This window comes from Cannabis sativa, chromosome 1, assembly GCF_029168945.1.
Source record: "Cannabis sativa cultivar Pink pepper isolate KNU-18-1 chromosome 1, ASM2916894v1, whole genome shotgun sequence".
Taxonomy (NCBI): domain Eukaryota; kingdom Viridiplantae; phylum Streptophyta; class Magnoliopsida; order Rosales; family Cannabaceae; genus Cannabis; species Cannabis sativa.
In genome coordinates this window covers 64,184,348-64,203,894 of record NC_083601.1, presented here as the reverse complement: position 1 = coordinate 64,203,894, position 19,547 = coordinate 64,184,348, and the positions used below count along the sequence as shown (strand labels likewise).

Sequence of the window (19,547 nt, the reverse complement as noted above, 5' to 3'; positions counted from 1 at the left end):
CTCATAAGATAGAATAGCCTTGACTCTCGCCTAAACGGGACAACGCTGGATTCCAATCTTGATCGAATAAAAGGTTGCTAGAATGTTTAACATTTTTGATGAGCTGACAACTCTATTCAATAGATGGTAGCTTTGACTCTCGCCTAAACGGGACACTGATATCAGTTTATTGAAAAACCTTGGAAGTTATTTAGGATTGAATTTTTTAAGTATTTTCTCATATCATTCCTACTTGCTATGTGCTTATAATTTCTGAATTTATTTTGTGTTAAACCATTATTGATTGATTTCTATTATTTTGTAGTATCCTGTATTACCAAAATGAATCCCATGTTATCACTGTTGACTGAAAATAAGCTGAATGGATCTAACTTTCCTAAGTGGAATGAGAACATTAATATTGCTCTCATAGGAGAAAGTGCCTTGTTTGTTTTAACTGAGCCGTCACCTGAAGTGTCTGGGGACAATGCATCCAAAGCTGTGAAAGAAAAGTATGAGCGTTGGCAGAAAGCAAATGAAAAAGCTCTATACTTTATGCTTTCCAGCATGGTTGACACCCTCAAAACTCGGTTTTCTAAAACCGAGAAGGCTGCTGAAGTTATGACGAAGTTAAATGAGCTATTCGGTAAGGCATCACTTCAGTCACGCTTTGACGCGACTAAGAAGTACATTAATGCACGGATGGAACCTCATCAAAACGTGCGTGACCATGTTCTCCTCATGGCAAGTTATTTCCTGGAAGCCCAGGATCATGGTGCTGAAATGGACAGCGCTACTCAAGTAAGCCTTATCTTGAATAGCCTGACTCTAGCATTTCTACCATACACATCAAATTATGTCATGAATAAGAAGGAAATTGACTTTCATGAGTTAGTCAATGACCTTCAAACTTATGAAAATTTGATTGGAGGACCCTAGAAGAAAGGGAGTAAACCTCACAATCCTCGGAATGGTAATGGGACGATCAAACCTGAAGCAAATGTTGCCTCTTCTTCAAAACCCAAATCGAAGAAGAAATGGAAGAACACTAAGAAGCGTGCAAAAGCCATGAAACACAAAAAGGCTGCAGCTTCTAGTGATGCTACACTTAAAGGAAAGTGTTTCTACTACAATGAAAAAGGTCATTGGAAACCCCAATGTCCTAAACTTCTTGCAAAGAAACAAGGTATTCCTAATTATAAACTTTAAGAGTTTTAGTGAATTATTATCCACTTGGATTTATGATTCAGGAATAACTTTGTTTATTTGTTTTTCTTCTTCTTATAGGCCAAGCTACTTGAACTCAGATGAGTTGGATCAGAAAGCTGGACCAATCGTCCAAATGAAGATGAAGCTCTTCAATTTATATTGAATTAATTGTTTTAGTTTAAAGACAATTTGGATTTCAAATTTTAGTTAGGGATATTTATCCCTGTTTTTCTCATATTGTTGCAATACTTTTTTTTATTATTAATAAAGTTTCCTTTTATTTTTGAATTCTGGTATCAGAGCTTCATTTACTTTACCTTCATCAATTATTACCACATTATATTTATATGTTTGTATGTGTAAGTGTTTTTATTATTGATGCAAATTCTGTAATATTTACAACTCCTCATAGAGTTATATTAAATAAACACTAGAAACTATTTCTATGTTTATTAATAATTGTTCATTCTAATACAATTATTAAGAATTTTTTTAATAAAAGGATCTTTTGATCTGATAGGAATGGAGAAAAGTTAAGAAAACTATGCAGTTCAACGATCTTTTATATCTAATGAACTCTAGATAGTATTCAACTCCACATAAACTCTATCACACTTAGCGAATCATGATCTTTACAACCTTTAGGGGTTGATCATAATCTCTATATACTTAGGGGTGGAGTTTATCCATAGTACCCTATATGTATATACTTAGGGGTGGAGTATATTCCACAATTTCCTATGTAACACATATTTTCTTTAAACATGGAAGTAATATAATGAGTTAGCTATTATCAATATAAATCATTGATCTTGATTGTATGTTCCATTTCGTTTTACTATTGTAAGTAAAAGTTTGATACCTATAAAAGTTCTTTGATAAAGTTTCACACTACCTTAATTGAGTGGGAGAATTTTAAAGTTCTATACCCATCTTTATCAGGTTGATACTTGTGATAGGTACTTAAGAACACTACTGAAAAGCAAATCTAACCATACACATGGATAGGTATAACTTATCAGAATTATGAGAATAAGATAGAGAACTCTAGTTCAGTCTATTCGAATGACTTGAACCAAGAATTCTTAATCCTTATAAAATTTTATGGTATCTTAATTTTGATTACTTTATCTCTGGCATGTATTTTTCACTTCAAATACTAGTTTGCTATGTTGTTGACTTAGTCATAACTTAAAGTTTCAGACTAATACAAAAGTCACAACTAGATAACTCTCCAAACAATCAGAGGTTAAAAGTATTATTTAACCAGACATCTGCTATTGAGTGGGAGCTATCTGAGATGTAATCAAATAGGGAACATTAGAAGATATTCAAGAAAGATTTATGAAAGTGATCTATATGTTAGATATTAAGGAACTGTGTATCAGTTGTCCTTGTATCTCACCAACTCATTTCGAGATCTTTGAGATGGTGCTTACTTTGGGGGTGGAGGAATTATTCTATAATAATTCAAGCTCTACCAGAGAAGAATTATAACTTTGTAAATTCGAAAATATCAAGAAAGTTATAATACTGAAGAAGAGTCTACACTGTATTATCTCAATTCCATATTTTAAACTATGAGAGATATGTCTTCTGTTAATTCAGATGTACTCTCAAAACAGTAAAGATTTCAGTATCCCTTGATGAGTAAAGCATATAGTAAAGGATGTTTCATAAGTGAATTTATGAACTAGTTTCCAGAAGTTTGGGTGGATTCAAATATACTACACCTGATTTGAAGATCAAGACATCAGATTGACCTATTTCCACAGTTTGTTTTATGTTAGTGCAAGTGGGAGTTTGTTGGGTTTTATGCCCTAAATAAAACTCTTTACAATCTGATTAGTTATCAATATAAGAAATTTGAAGTGATTGATGTTTGCATGAATTTTACATGCTAATGGTTTAATATGTTTATTACATTTACACACAGAATCAGTTAAATCCAGATCATATGTTTATTCACAATTACAGTATCGTCAACACAGTGGAATGTGATTGTGATCATATGAATCAAAAGACTTGGTCCCTGTTTCATCAGTGTTATTGGATTTACACTAATGTGATAATCAGTGATGATGTGTACTTACACTTGGAGTAAGTGTTATGTTCTTTCCAGGACATTAGTAAAGTATACTAGTTTCGAATGTATGGAGTATACATTGGACTGGACCGATATTGCAACTAAGTTAAGATATTACAAACTTACCGTTATATATATCTTTCCAAGTCAATATCAGTAGTTGATCTTAAGATTAAAAGAATCTAAATCCTGATATGCTTAGGCTCAACTCAGGAGTGCTATTCATGTTCTTTGATTTATTAGTTAAGCCTACTTTTAGGTCAGGGTGATACGTATATTTTGGGAACATGATAGTATGATTGAGTGGGAGTGCTGAATATAAATATGGAATCTATAGCTTCTACTGGTGTATAGAAGTCAAGTGATGATTCCATTCGAGCTTAGCAAATAGATGTAAATGGATGAGCTCTTGTTTAACTGAATAATTATTAGATCACTAAACACCATTTACAGGTAGCTAAGTGTTTTAAGGGGCAAAATACATTGAGCGGTGAGAACGGTAAAGAAATCCCATCTCGATGTAGATCATCTATATAGAGGATCCTTAAATCACAATAAGATTCTAACAATGGTTAAATGGGATAGCATATTGATATCGTGGAACATATAATATGCTCTATATAAGTCTGAGAGTGCAATTCTAAGTTCTAAGAGTGGATTCAACGAAGAATTAATAAGTAGGAATTTACTTGGTAAATTTGGTTCACTTATTGGAAGCTCAGCATATAGATCCATGGTCCCCATTCTAGTTGAGAACATTCTGCTTGTAAGACTCATTAATTGATTCGTTATTAGTCAATTATAATTCTAAAGTTAGACTATGTCTAATTCGTGAATTTTCACTAAGTAGGGGTGAAATTGTAAAGAAAATAGATTCTAGGTTTATTTATTTATTAATGGACTTTATATGTCTAGTTAATAATTAAATTAAATGACAATATTATTTAATAATCTATTTTAGTTATTAAATAATTAGTTTTGGCATTTAAATGGTTAGAAATGGAAAATTGGCGTTTTTGAGAAAATAGAAATAAAATTTGATAAAACTGCAAAATCAAGTTGGCCCATAAACTACACCATGGCCGGCTACTGTTTTGACTTTTTCAAATTAATATTTTCATTATTTTAATGCCAAATAATTCATAACCTAAACCTAGTAGTTGCCTATAAATAGAAAGTGATGGCTCAGTCAAAGAACAAGTTTTTTATAACATCTTCTGACAGAAATTTCTCTCTTCAGAAAAACTGAGCCTTCCCTTTTCTATATTTCGTGACCCTAGTGAAAGAGTGAGTGCCCATACACAGCAAGCAGTAACTCAATCATAGATTGGAAGACTGTGAAGGATCAAACTCAAAGAAGAAGGACATTCGAGCTCAGATCTTGATAATACTCTGCGACAGAAAGGATACAAGGGTTAGAGATCTGAATGGAAGGAGACATTAATTTCGCTGCATCAATGTAAGGTTTTCTTAACTTTATATGTGTTTAATTTATCGTTTTACAAAGTTCATATTTAGGGTGTTAAACAACATACTTGTGAGTAGATCTAAGATCCTGGTAAAATAAATTCCAACACACATGACCAAGCCTCCAATCCTGTCAAAACCCGTTCTCGGAGAGGACTTATTTCTGTACTTGGCCGTCTCCGAGCACACGGTCAGTGCGGCCTTAGTCCGGGAAGAAGAGAAGACTCAGCATCCCGTGTACTACGTCAGTAAGCGCATGATAAGGGCGGAGACGCGATACCCCGTCATTGAAAAGCTGGTTTTTTGCCTCTTAATGACCTCGAGAAAGTTGAGGCCTTATTTACAAGCTCACCCAATCAAGGTGTTGACCAACCACCCACTCCGACAGGTCCTGCAAAAGCCAGAGGCATCTGGAAGACTCCTCAAATGGGCAATGGAGTTAGGTCAGTTCGACTTACACTACGTTCCCCGTATTTCCATAAAGGGGCAAGCGGTAGCAGACTTCATCACCGAATGTAATGAAGCCAAAGCAACCGCGAACATCCTGGCACCGTCGGTCCAATCATGGAAAGTATTTGTGTACAAAGCCTCCAACAAAAATGGATCCGGAGCGGGGGTTGCAATGATATCTCCGAATGGACTTCGACTCCAGGCAGCCCTACGGTTCGACTTCTCGGCTTCATACAATGAAGCCGAGTACGAAGCCTTGATAGTAGGGCTGAGATTAGCAAGGGCTGTGGGGGCTAAAAGAGTAGAAGTCTACAGCGACTCCCAACTAGTAGTGAACCAGGTGTCGGGAGAATATCAGACGCATGGAGAAAGAATGGCCGCGTATGTAGCGATAGTCCGGGAACTGCTCCACGAGTTCACAGATTATAAATAGAAAGAATTCCAGAGAAAAGAACGCTCACGCGGACTGTCTGGCTAAGTTAGCTTCAGACAGTAAGATTGAGGAACTGGGGGTAGTACTCGTGGAGACCATAGCAACAGTTGGGCAAGAACCCAGCTGGATGGTCCCCATTATTGAATACATAACGAAAGGTGAGTTGCCCCAAGAAAGGGCATTGTCCAGAAAGATTCAGTATCAGGCTCACCGTTATGTGATGATGGACAAAATTCTCTACCGAAGAGGACTCAGCATGCCTTATTTAAGGTGTGTATTGGACCTTGAAGCTAGGCAAATTATGCTAGAGGTCCATGAAGTGTTCTGTGGAGATCATACAGGAGGACCAAGTCTCGCAAAGAAAATATTGAGACAAAGGTACTTCTGGCCAACAATGAAAAAAGATTGCATAGACTACGTCCAAAAATGTGATTTGTGCCAAAGGTTCGCGAACATACCGAGAGCTCCTCCCAATGAGATTACCCTGATGACTAGCCCCTGGCCCTTTGCGGTCAGGGGGATAGATCTTATTGGGTCCCTGCCAACAGGAAAGGGAGGAGTAAAGTATGCAATAGTAGCAGTAGACTACTTCACCAAATGGACGGAGGCTGAGCCAATGAAGACTATAACTGCTAAAAAAAGCACTAGACTTTGTTATTAAAAACATAGTGTGTCGATACGACTTGCCTCACAAAATAGTCTCTGACAATGGAAAGCAATTTGATTGCGAAGAGTTCACTGACTTTTGCAACCAACACGGAGTCGTAAAAAGCTTCTCCGCGGTGGCAAGACCGCAAACAAACGGATAAGCAGAAGCACTCAACAAAATTCTGAAGGTCACCCTGAAGAAAAAGTTGTTGGCCTGCAAAAACAACTAGCTCGAAGAGTTGCCAAGAGTGTTATGGGCCTATCGGACGACCCCAAGAACCACGACCGGTCACTCGCCTTTCTCAATGGTGTACGGTTGTGAAGCAATGGTCCTAGTAGAGACGTTATTCTCGTCCCACAGGAGAACGACTTAGGATCTAGCTACAAACCAAGCTTTATTACAGGAGCGCTGGATCAGGTTGAAGAGCTCCAGGACGAATCGCAAATACAAATGGAAGCTTATCAAAAGAAGGTAACTAAGTATTTTAACTCCAAAGTTAAAAACAGAAAATTCACTATTGGGGATATGGTCTTAAGAAGAGTCTTCCCAGCAACCCAAGAACCTGGAGTGGGGGTACTTGGACCAAATCGGGAAGAGCCATATGAAATCGAGGATGAAATCGGCTCCAGAACCCATAAGCTAAAAAGGATGGATGGAACCATTGTGCCAAGGGCCTGGAACGCCGATCATCTCTGGAAGTATTACCAATAGTCCAAATATGTTAACTTAGGCTTTGTTTAAAGGATTTGTACCGTCTAAGTGTATGCAACCTCTAAATTTTAAACAAAACTGAGTTCCTTAAAAACAAAGTTTTCATGCCACTCGGGGGGGTACTAAGGCATACCGCACGGACAGATGTAAAACAGGCCAAAAGTAAAAACAAAATATCCTGACCCAAAGGGCAGGTCCAAAAGAAAAAAATATGCATAAAAAAAGATCATATATATAAAAATCCTGGCCCTAAGGGCAGGTAAAAACAAATATATGTACAAAGGGCCCTGGGACAGGCCTTAATAATTGTTTCCCCTTAGAAAATAAAACAGTTACTAAGTTAAAGATTGTCTTAGGTAAAAGAGAAATAGCTGTAAATAAAAAAAAAAGAAGTGAGAAAAAGCTTGGTAAAGTGGGCTGGACTGAATCGGCCTAGTCAATGCGAGGAGGAAGGGGAGGACCGATACGCGCCTCAAGCATGGCATCAAGTTTCTTCTTCTTCTCCCTAAATTTAGCAATAACCTCCTCAGGTTTGGGGTAGAAGTCAAGCTTGATACTCTGGCCATTTGTCAACAGGCCATATAGACGCCATCATCGAAGCGCTTGACACAACGCTTTTAGGAGACGGGGGACAGGAGCTCATCTCTTTTAGCCTTCTTTAAGGCTTGATCTCTGAATTCGTTTAGCTCCTTCATCTCCACGGCCAAGTTAGCCCTGGACTGCAAGTCCTCCTGGTGCAACTCCTCTAAGGACCTCACCTTGGCGGCCATCTCGCCTATGGCCTCCTTAGCCTCCTGAAGCTCGCGCTTGGCCCTGGCAGTGGCCTCGCCCTCCGCCCTCAGCGCCTCCCGGTGCCTCGCCTCCAGCTTATCCCTCCGCATGACCTCTTCTCAGAGCATCGCCTCCGCTTGGGCTTCCCTATGTTTGGCCTCTTCCTCGAGCCTCGCCTTAGCAAGGGCCTCCCTTCGCTCAGCCTCCTCTTGGATCGCCCGCCTCTCAGCGGACAGGTCTCGCAGGATCCTCACAACCTCGTCTATGCCCCCGAATTCGGACAAGACAAAGCCATGATTAACGATGGTCCTAGAGAGGTGGCTGGTCTCCGCACTGATCGGAAAAAGGAGAAAAGAGTGAGATAAAATGCCTTAGACAAAATATTGAGGAAAGAAGTGAATCAAGTACTTACCGCGGCCATGGCGTTGCTGATGTCCTGAACTTGGTAGACGGAGTTCAAGGATGCACAAGCAGCGTACCGTTTGGGCGGGAATCGAGTCAGGTGGGAGACATACTCGCTGGTCATCTCCGAGGCAAAAGGAGCCAAGGTGGGCCCCAGGAAGCGGTTAAACCAGTCCGTCAGCGGATCCATATTCAGGTCCCAAGGATTCCGGAAGTCATCCACGTTGAGGACGTTTTGCTGCTCCTTTCGTAGGACTCTCTTCAAGGCCTCCACTTCGGCATGCCCCCGGGTGTATTCATCGAGGGCATAGTTGTGCATGGCTATCCGAAGATTTTTCCTCTCCTCGTCTCCAGGAATCGGAGTCAACACTATGCCGAGAGGCACTGTGTATTCCTCCGCCTCGGAGGGGATCTCGGAGTCATGACTCGAGGTCGGAGTGTCCACCCTCCGGGGGCGTTTAGAAGGCTCCTCTTCTACCATCTTGCCCTTGCGCTTGCGGACAAGAGCAACCTCTTGCTCTTCTTCACCTTCTTCAGCTTCCTCAAGAAGTGCCTCCTCCTCGTCCACTAAGACAATAGTGCCCGAAGGGGCGCTGGAGGAAGTCTTCCCAGGAGTGACCAACTGAGAGGAAGTAGGAGGAGGGGAAACATCAGGACTATGGGCTCCAGCAAGAGTGGCCAAGATTTCGTCCATGGGAACGGCTGCTGCAACAAGAGAAAAGGTTAAGTGTTAGAATATCTATGAAAGCAACGTACACTTAACAAAAAGCAATCAAGCTAGCCCTACCCTGACTCTCTAATTCGGCCCTAGCAAAGTCCCGAATCTTAACACTAGCTGCATCATCCCCGAGATAGTTGTCCGAGGGACGAAACCAACTAGAAGATAAATAGGCTAAAGGGTCCAAGAGAATGGGCACCCAAGGTCCAGAACCCATCCAAGACCGACCTAAATAATCGCCTAAGTGAGAGAAATAATACTCTTTGGCATGATCCCCGCACCGAGTGGAAGGCATCCTAAACCTATGGAGACGTTCATCGAACCCTATAGGCGTAAGGCTAGCATACTCACGGACGGAAGGGACATAGTGTAGCATTAAACGGGACTTACCAGAACCCAAAGTGCTGGCATCGGGAGCCCCCATATTCGGCACTGGGACCACAGGCGTTGGTCTGGGGGTCCTTCACTCCACCGGACTCCCAATACGAAGGGGTCTTCCGGCAGCCACCTGGGCCTTATTATAAGCCCGCTCATGTTCCTTCTTGAAGAGGTATTTCTGGTACTTATCCTCCGCCGTAGCGATGATATCGTCCCGGAATACCTTTTCTGCGGCCGGAGCCCTCACATTTGGGCAGAAGACTTTAGAAACGTTGGAGTCGTCCACCGACTGATGCCCCAGGATCAGCTTGGCCTTCCGACAGTGCTCCGTCGTGACCAACTCCCCGACGTCAAGAGCCTTCTTGTCATATGTGGCGAAGGTCTTGGCCCGTTCGAGAAAAAGTTGAGTAGGTTTAGTCCGCGCATAAGGAGGGATCCTAACCCACTTCGTGAGAAGCTCCGGATGCTCCACAGCCTGGAACCCGGAGGAGAAGAAGAAGCGGTGACGTTATTCCTTCACATGCTTCTGATAATTAAAAGGGACCGGGCCCTCATTCAAAGGATGGGCCCGGAGACCGTAAAAACTGTCCTTAAACTTATCTCCCTTTTTAGGGAGGGAAACGAGTTCGTAAAAATACAAAATCTCTGCCGGACTAGGAGAGGCCCAGCTCCGGGCAGAGTAAAAAATAAATAAGCCTGAAAGCAGGTGGTAAGCTTGAGGAATGAGTTGGTATGGTGCAAGGCTAACAAATACAAGAAAATTAATGAAGTAATCTTGAAGGGGAAGCATGGCCCCGGCCATCAGGTGCGTTTGACTCCAGGCTCCGAAGCCCCCATAGTTATGGTTGGGCGTCTCCGTATCCCGGAACGGTCGGTGGTATGTTCCGGAGGTTGCAGGCTCGATACCTGCTGATGTCGCCCAATTAGTTACACTGCGGTCGCGGTAGTAAACGGGCTATATGTCGTATCCACAGGGAGGAAAAATACACTCAAAAGGACAATTAGTAATTTTACAAGAATAAAATATGAACCTTGAATGTGATGAGAATTTTGAGAAATGATTTTTAAAAATTAAACAAGTAATTAAAATGAGAAGTGATCAGAAAATGATTATGGAAGACACAAGCTTTGTACATGCAATTATATTTTCCTAATAAAATTGATTCTTTAACCTCAACTATAATTCTACACCATTAATTATAGTTGGAAAATGTGTATGATTAAGCTCACTAGAAAAATATGTTCTCTAATTAAATTAAAACTACTTCTAAAAATACTATCATATTATATAATTTAAATCGACAAAATACCATTGGCAGAATGCAGTAAAAATCATATAATATAATAAACACTCTAATAATTAATAGCCTAACTTACATAAGAAAAGCATGACTGAACTTATATAAAAGGTACTATTAAATTTAAAGTGCAATTAAGAAGAAGAGAAATTTAATATAACAAATGTGAAAATGAAGAACAAAGAGAATCAATATATTAGAAGAATAAAAATTGCATGAACTTACACTTGAGTCTTGCCAAAGAAATTAGCCTAGAAAAGGCATTGTCTTTACACCAAAATTAATAAAGTAAAATAAAGAAGAAGGAAAGAAAAAGATAAAATTTTGGTATAATAACACTACTAAAATCTGATGCTTTTACAATGCAAAATGGTGCAATTTATAGTGAAAGTTGGCTCTCCAAAATGGTATTTTTCGTGTACTATTTAGTGGAATAAATGACACAAAAAGCTGAGAAAAGTGGAGGACAAAATAGAATAATGCGGACAGGTGGCGCGATGGAAGAGTTGGACTGCTGTAGTGGGAACCGTGCGCCAGTCTTGTTGGGAGAGAGAGCTGACGAGTGGGTTCGGCCATGATTTAATTTGGACCACTTCTTGCATATATATATATATCTGTTGGGCTTGGTCTTAATGTTTAGCCTGAAATAGAAGCAATGTTGGAGAGAGGTGGAGTCTTGACGTGGTGAGTCAACAATATTTGGTCCAAGTATATATATGTTAAATAACTTGATTTTTAGTAGCATAATGGCTCATGCCTACATTGAATCAAGCCTTTGAGCTTGAATTTGGGCCAAAATAATTTGAAATCTTTCTATCTGCAAGAATACCACTTCTTTAGTTGGGCTTTTAACTTCAAGAATGCCAACATTTCATTTACAACTCAAATCTAAAAAAAAATGACATAAAATTAAAGTAAATTAAATATTTCTAATAAAAATAAATTTACCATAAAAATTATGAAATATTTAATTTATATTAATTTATATGCATAATTAAAGATTTAAAATGTACAAATTTGTGCTTTAATCACAACCCCCAACTAGCTTATTGCTAGTCTCTAGCAATTCAAGCGAACAAAAAGAATGTCAACATGATATTTTCTAGGTCAAAATTTTGAAAAATAACACAATTATTCAAATAAAATGTTAGTAACAAGCCAATAAGAACTATACAAAATTACCTTGAATAAATCTAGAGTTGTGAGTGTGTGCGCCAAACCTGAACCTTCTTACCACAAACCATAACACATAGATGCTTCCGAAAAATATACCAAGTAAAAGTCTCAACTCCATTTGCCTCACAGGTATTGAAAATATTTATTCATGGCTAAGGATTTCACTCATGGAGTTGGAAATTGAAAAGTGAGCACTCGAAAAGGATAGATTAATTTAGGACAAACATTTGAATAAATATTGAAACGAAGATAGATTATGAATTATTTGGACAAACCACCATAAGAGTACCACAAACCAGCTTTTCGGGACAAAAATAGACAATCTTTTACATTTATTGTAGGAGCCAAAATAAATAAAAAAAAATGAAATACTACAAACTTTTTTTTTCTTTTCTTTTTTTTTTCAAACAAGAGGCAACATGTTAGACAAATGGATAGAAATGTTGCTCTTGCAATTTTTTTTTTCTTGTTTTTTTTTTTTTTTTTTTTTTTTTTTGAACAAGAGGCAACATGTTGGATATAATGATGGAAATGTTGCTCTTGTTTTTTTTTTTGTTCACATAAAGAAAATAATTACAAAAGGCTCCTTAATAAGATTTGTCTATAAAAATTATCCCTTAAAGCAACATCCAATCAAACCCTAGTACCATGTCCAAAATAATTATAATCATTTCTAAGAATCAATAAAAATTCAAAAGTTATTTTCTCAAATCTCGCCACTCACAAAAATATAAACACTTAAACTTGGTAGCTTTTCTAAGCAAATATGTGCTAACAATCTTCTTACCACAAAGTTTGGCATGTGCAATTTGTAACTCTAGAAAAATTCTAAGTAACAAAGATAGTAAAAATTGGCTTGAAAATAACATTTTACAAGAATAAATGAGTAATTTTTGAAAAATTTGACCATGAAAATATTAATATGACAAAAATTAAGAAACATGCTTGAATATGCTCACCACCCCCAACTAAAATAATACAGTGTCCTCAATGTCTAAAGATATAAAAATTAAAAGAATAGGGAAAGAGAACACCTGGAGAGCAAGCAACCATGGATAGCAGCGATATTGATCCTCTAAAAACATAAAAACTGAAAAACAAAAAAAAATGATAACAAATAACAAAATAAGATGACAAAGATAAAAGGAAAAAGAGAACAAACCTGTCTACAAGATCAGGGAAACACTACTCAGGGCTGGTAAACCGGAGCCACGAGGATATCCTCGATAGGCTGGGGCACCCTCTCTATGTAGTGTTTCAGTCTCTGGCCATTCACTTTGAATTTTCTCCCATCGGTTGGGTCTTCGACCTCAACAACACCGTGGGGGAAGACAGTTTTTACAATATACGGCCCAGTCCACCGGGATCTCAGCTTCCCAGGGTGGAGATGCAAGCGAGTGTCATAAAGATGCACTCGCTGATTTGGCTCAAATTCTTTTCTCAGGATCTGCTTGTCATGAGCCGCTTTTAATTTAGCCTTGTAGATCCTTGAGTTGTCATAAGCATCATTGCGCAACTCCTCAATTTCTGACAACTGAAGCTTACGATTAAGGCCTGCCGCGTTGAGATCAGAATTTAGGTTTTTTACAGCCCAATATGCTTTATGTTCCAGTTCAACAGGGAGATGGCAGGCCTTGCCATAGACTAGTCTGTAAGGAGACATGCCTAGCTGAGTTTTGTAAGCAGTGCGGTAGGCCCAGAGAGCATCGAGAAGTCGGGAGGACCAATCTTTGCGGTCAGGGTTAACCGTCTTTTCTAAAATTTGCTTAATTTCACGATTAGCTAACTCAGCTTGGCCATTTGTCTGTGGGTGATAAGGCAATGCAACCTTGTGAAGTACACCATACTTTTGCATCAAATGCTCAAAAGAGTGGTTGCAGAAATGGGTGCCTTGATCACTGATGATAGCTCGTGGTGTGCCAAAACGAGATAACACATTTTCTTTTAAGAATTTCACAACAGTTGTGTTATCTGCATTTCGACATGGCACGGCTTCAACCCACTTGGAGACATAGTCTATGGCGAGGAGAATGTAAAGGTAGCCAGAAGAAGGTGGGAACGGTCCCATAAAATCAATTCCCCAACAGTCGAATATTTCTATTACGAGCATTGGGTTCAATGGCATCATGTGTCGTCGAGATAGCGCACCTAGTTTCTGGCACCTTTCACAAGATCGACAGAAATTGTTAGTGTCTTTGAACAAAGTGGGCCAGTATAGACCACACTGTAAGATTTTTGCAGCAGTCTTTTTCATAGAAAAATGACCACCACATGCTTCGTTGTGGCAAAAGTTCAAGACACTAAAAATTTCATCATCTGGAATGCAACGTCTCATAATTTGGTCGGGGCAGTACTTGAAAAGATATGGATCATCCCAGTAAAAGTTACGGACCTCGACCAAAAATTTACGTTTATCCTGTGCATTCCAGGAAGCAGGAAGCTCACCAATCACTAAGTAATTAACAATATGAGCGTACCATGGTAACTTAGTGATGGTGTAGAGATGTTCATCAGGGAAGTCATCTCGGATAGCAGGGCCATCAGCGGAATCAGAAAACTCTAAACGAGATAGGTGGTCCGCTACCACATTTTCAACTCCTTTCTTATCCTTGATGGTCAAGTCAAATTCCTGTAACAGAAGGATCCACCTAATTAAGCGTGCCTTAGCATCCTTTTTGGAAAGGAGGTACTTAAGAGCAGAGTGGTCGGTGAAGACCGTGATAGGGGAACCGATCAGGTAGGAACGAAACTTGTCAAGTGCGAATACTACGGCAAGCAACTCTTTCTCAGTAGTAGAATAGTTCATTTGAGCACTATTAAGAGTTCTACTTGCATAGTATACGACGAAGGGCTTCCCTTCCCTTCGTTGACCAAGGACGGCCCCTATAGCGTAATTGCTAGCATCACACATGATCTCGAATGGCAAGTTCCAATCAGGTGGTTGAATGATAGGGGCAGAAGTGAGTTTGGTGACAAGTGTTTGGAAGGATTCCTCACACTCGGGTGTCCAGTTAAACACCACGTCTTTTGCCAAGAGGTTCGACAAAGGTCGAGCTATCGTCGAAAAATTCTGGATGAACCTCCTATAGAATCCAGCATGCCCAAGAAAGGATCGAACATCCTTAACAGTCTTGGGGGCGGGCAGCTTTGATATGAGTTCAATCTTGGATTGATCAACCTCAATTCCTTGTTGTGAAACAATATGCCCCAAGACTATGCCAGATGGCACCATGAAATGACACTTCTCCCAGTTGAGTACCAAGCCTTTCTCTTTGCATCGTTTAAGCACAGCTTCCAAATTGAGAAGGCTTGATTCAAATGAATCACCAAAGACTGTCAAATCATCCATATATACTTCCATACAATTCTCGATCATATCACTAAAGATACTCATCATGCAGCGCTGGAAGGTGGCTGGGGCATTACACAGGCCAAATGGCATACGCCGAAAGGCATAGGTACCAAAAGGACAAGTGAATGTGGTCTTTTCCTGATCTTCTAAAGCAATTTCGATTTGGTAGTACCCTGAATAACCATCGAGAAAGCTGTAGAAAGGATGACCTGCCACACGTTCCAAGATTTGATCGATGAATGGAAGTGGGAAATGGTCTTTACAGGTGGCGGCATTTAATTTTCTATAATCAATGCACATGCGCCAACCTGTTGTGACCTTGGTAGGGATGAGTTCTCCCTTATCATTTGGTACCACTGTTACTCCCGATTTCTTGGGAACAACCTGAGTTGGGCTAACCCACTTACTGTCGGCAACAGGATAAAGTATCCCGTAATCCAGAAGCTTCAAGATTTCTGTCTTTACCACTTCCTTCATTGGTGGGTTTAATCTCCTTTGAGGATCACGTCGTGGTATGGCCCCGTCTTCCAATTTAATGTGATGGGAGCAAATCAAGGGACTAATCCCTTTAATGTCAGCTAACGTCCAACCAATTGCTCCTCTTTGCTCTGTGAGCACGTTGATAAGTTGTTGCTCTTGAGTTGCATTAAGGGTGGAGGATATGATGACAGGGAAGGTGTTGTTTGCTCCCAAGAAGACATGCTTAAGTTCCTTAGGAAGTTGAGCCAAGTTTGGTTGAGGAGCTTGTACAGTGGATGGTTTTGGTGTTTCCCTATCTTGAGGAAGTCCCTCGAAGATTGGATTCCAAAACATGGTTCTTTTGGTCGGTAATTGATTGATGACTTCAGAGTTGATTTCAGTATTACCCGACTCAGAAATCTCAGAAATTTCGAAGAGGTCATTGAGATGAGTGGAAGTGTATTGTGCTTCTACCTCTTCTGAAATAAGTGTATCGATCAGAAATGATTGGAAACACTCATCGTTATCAGGTGGTTGTTTACCAATGTTGAAAACATTCACCTCTAGAGTCATGTTCCCAAAAGAGATTTTCATGAGACCATTCCTACAATTGATGAGTGCATTTGCTGTTGCGAGGAATGGTCGTCCGAGAATGATGGGAATTTTGGACTCTAAGTTGACTTCAGATTGAGTGTCCAAGATGAGAAAATCCACAGGGTAATAGAATTTATCAATTTGAATCAAGACATCTTCAACTATTCCCCGAGGTTTCTTAACTGATCGATCGGCCAATTGTAGCACCACAGATGTGGGCTTAAGTTCTCCTAGGCCTAGTTGCAAGTATATGGAATAAGGCATGAGATTTACACTTGCACCTAAGTCCAGGAGGGCTTGGCCGAATTCCTGTTCCCCTATTTGACATGAAATGGTGGGACAACCAGGATCTTTGTATTTAAGCGGTGTCTTGCAGTCGATCACCGCACTAGCTTGTTCTGCCAAGAATGCAGTTTTCTTGACATGGTGCTTCCTTTTGATAGTGCATAGATCCTTGATAACTTTGGCATAAGCCGGTACTTGCTTGATTACATGAAGTAATGGCAGGTTAACCTTAACTTGTGTCAAAAAGTCAAGGATCTCACTATGACTTTCCAGTACCTTTCCAGTGGATTTCAAAGCCTGAGGAAAGGGCACCTTTACTGGAAGGTTCTGTGGCACATCAGCATCTGGAGCGGGCATTGGTACACTAGTGGTCTTGGGTAATGGTGATACCGTACTTTGACCACTTCGGGTAGTAATAGCATTAACCCCTTTGAGATTAGACTCTGAAGGAGCGGAGGTTTGTGCCATATGTTGCCCTTTGGGAGTGATTAGAGGCTGAGCGGGAAGCTTACCACGCTCTTGAATGACTGAAGAATCATTTAACTTTGTTATTTGAATCTTTATGTCCTTCAATTCCTCTATCACCTGAGTGAAATAAGTCACCGAACTCTAGTTGGGATTCTGCGAGAATTTTCATGGAACTCTCAAGAGAATTCTTTTGTTGATCAGGCCTCCATTGGCTCCCAGATGCTTGATTTTGACTTGTATCCTTCCAACTGAAATTGGGATGGTTACGCCAACCAGGATTGTATGTGTTGGAGTAGGCATTATAAGGCTTCTTGTAATCCCCTAAGGCATTACACTGTTCCTCATCTCCTCCCCTTAACATACTAAGACTAGGGCACTCTTGTGGTTGATGATCAGTCCCTCCACAAATGAAGCATGGTTCTTGCTTTTCCACTTTTGCAGCCATCTGGAGTGCTTTACCTTCTTGAGTTTTGAAAGCCTCAAATTGTTTTTTCAAAGCTTCAAGTTGAGCTTTCACACTGTCCTCCTCCTTCAATTGGTAGACTCCGGCTGTTCGTGGCTTGTCTGTAGGACTTGGCGCACTCCATGTGTATGATTTTTCAGAAATTTCTTCAAGATATTCCAAAGCTTCTTCGGGATCTTTCTGTAGGAAGTCGCCATTGCACATCATTTGTACGAATTGTCTTTTGTCGGCTGTGAGGACGAGTCATAGAAATAGCCGACAAGACGCCAACTTTCGTATCCATGATGTGGGCACTGGCCCATCAAATCTTTAAACCTCTCCCAGACCTGATGAAACGTTTCATGGTCCTTTTGGGTGAAGGTAGAGATTTGCCTCTTAAGGCTGCTGGTCTTATGGGGTGGAAAAAATTTAGAGAAAAATACTTTTGTCATTTCATCCCATGTCCCAATAGACCTTGGCCTTAAGGAATACAACCAGCTTTTGGCTTTATCCTTGAGTGAGAAAGGAAAGAACTTCAATCTCACCAAGTTAATGATGTCAGCTTGGTTGTTGAATGTGGCCACCACCTCTTCGAAGGCCTGAATATGCACATATGGACTCTCATTTTCCATACCATGAAAGGTTGGTAAAAGTTGAATCATGCCAGGTTTGAAATCGAAGTTGGGCATATTCATGGGATACATTATGCATGAAGGTGTGGCCGTACGCGTAGGATGTAGATAATCCTGTAGCGTTCTTGGTTGGATTTCCTGTTGTTGAGCCATCATTGGCAGTGCAGGAAGTATGGGTGATGGTGGTGAATGAGAACGAGTGGAAGAAGACGATTTAGGAGAGTTTTCTAAAATTTCAATTTGTTGTTTTACAAATCTCCCTAATCTGTCTCTATTTCGTGACATTCACTTTTTTTTTTTTTGTGTGTATTTTCACTTGTTAAATAATGTAAATTACAACTATGTAATAATGCAAGGGTATTCACACAAGATATTCCCAGGCCGATTGGGAAGGTTGCCAAGGTACCGCTTCGTCCCACACTTTTACTAGAACTCCCCGGGGTTGCTAGAAAGTGTAGAGGGTACTCTATCACAAACCTTTAAAGCCAATCTTTCTTAGACAGAATGATCTCAGTTTGTACCACTTTTACCATTACACAATTGGGTTTACACTAAAAAGTTTATGAAAATATTTTATGCACAACTTTTTTTTTTTTTAGCCTAAAGGGTAAAAGTCTACAACTAACCTAAAATAAATAAATATAAAAAAAAAATGGCTAATCCTAGAAAAAAAATAATACAAAATAAAATAATGTAAAAAAAAAAAAAAAACTAACACCCTAATATAGTAGCAAAATAGTAAATACAACTAACAAATAAACTAAAAAAAAAAATTAAACTACTTGCTTCTTTTTTTTTTTACTGAAAGGGGAAAGAAGAAAAAAAAAAAATAAAATAATAATATATAATGATTTTTTTTTTTGAATCTATATATAACTTAAAAAAAAAATTAAATTATACTATATTAACTAAAAAGTTTTTTTTTTTTTGATGTAAACAAATAAAGAGAGACAAAAAAAAATAAAAAATAAAACTACTATACTAACCTCTTGTAGCGCAGAAACCTCCCCGGCAACGGCGCCAAAAATTGATGTCGCCCAATTAGTTACACTGCGGTCGCGGTAGTAAACGGGCTATATGTCGTATCCACAGGGAGGAAAAATACACTCAAAAGGACAATTAGTAATTTTACAAGAATAAAATATGAACCTTGAATGTGATGAGAATTTTGAGAAATGATTTTTAAAAATTAAACAAGTAATTAAAATGAGAAGTGATCAGAAAATGATTATGGAAGACACAAGCTTTGTACATGCAATTATATTTTCCTAATAAAATTGATTCTTTAACCTCAACTATAATTCTACACCATTAATTATAGTTGGAAAATGTGTATGATTAAGCTCACTAGAAAAATATGTTCTCTAATTAAATTAAAACTACTTCTAAAAATACTATCATATTATATAATTTAAATCGACAAAATACCATTGGCAGAATGCAGTAAAAATCATATAATATAATAAACACTCTAATAATTAATAGCCTAACTTACATAAGAAAAGCATGACTGAACTTATATAAAAGGTACTATTAAATTTAAAGTGCAATTAAGAAGAAGAGAAATTTAATATAACAAATGTGAAAA

General features: G+C 39.2%; 1 non-coding gene across 1 annotated transcript; it reads left to right on the top strand.

Annotated features, from left to right (window-relative positions):
• Nucleotides 1-17,624: 17,624 nt before the first annotated feature.
• Nucleotides 17,625-17,731, top strand: LOC133033776 (small nucleolar RNA R71). Its single transcript, XR_009685840.1, has one exon. It is a non-coding gene; the product is annotated as a small nucleolar RNA R71 (small nucleolar RNA).
• The last annotated feature ends 1,816 nt before the right edge of the window (nt 17,732-19,547 follow it).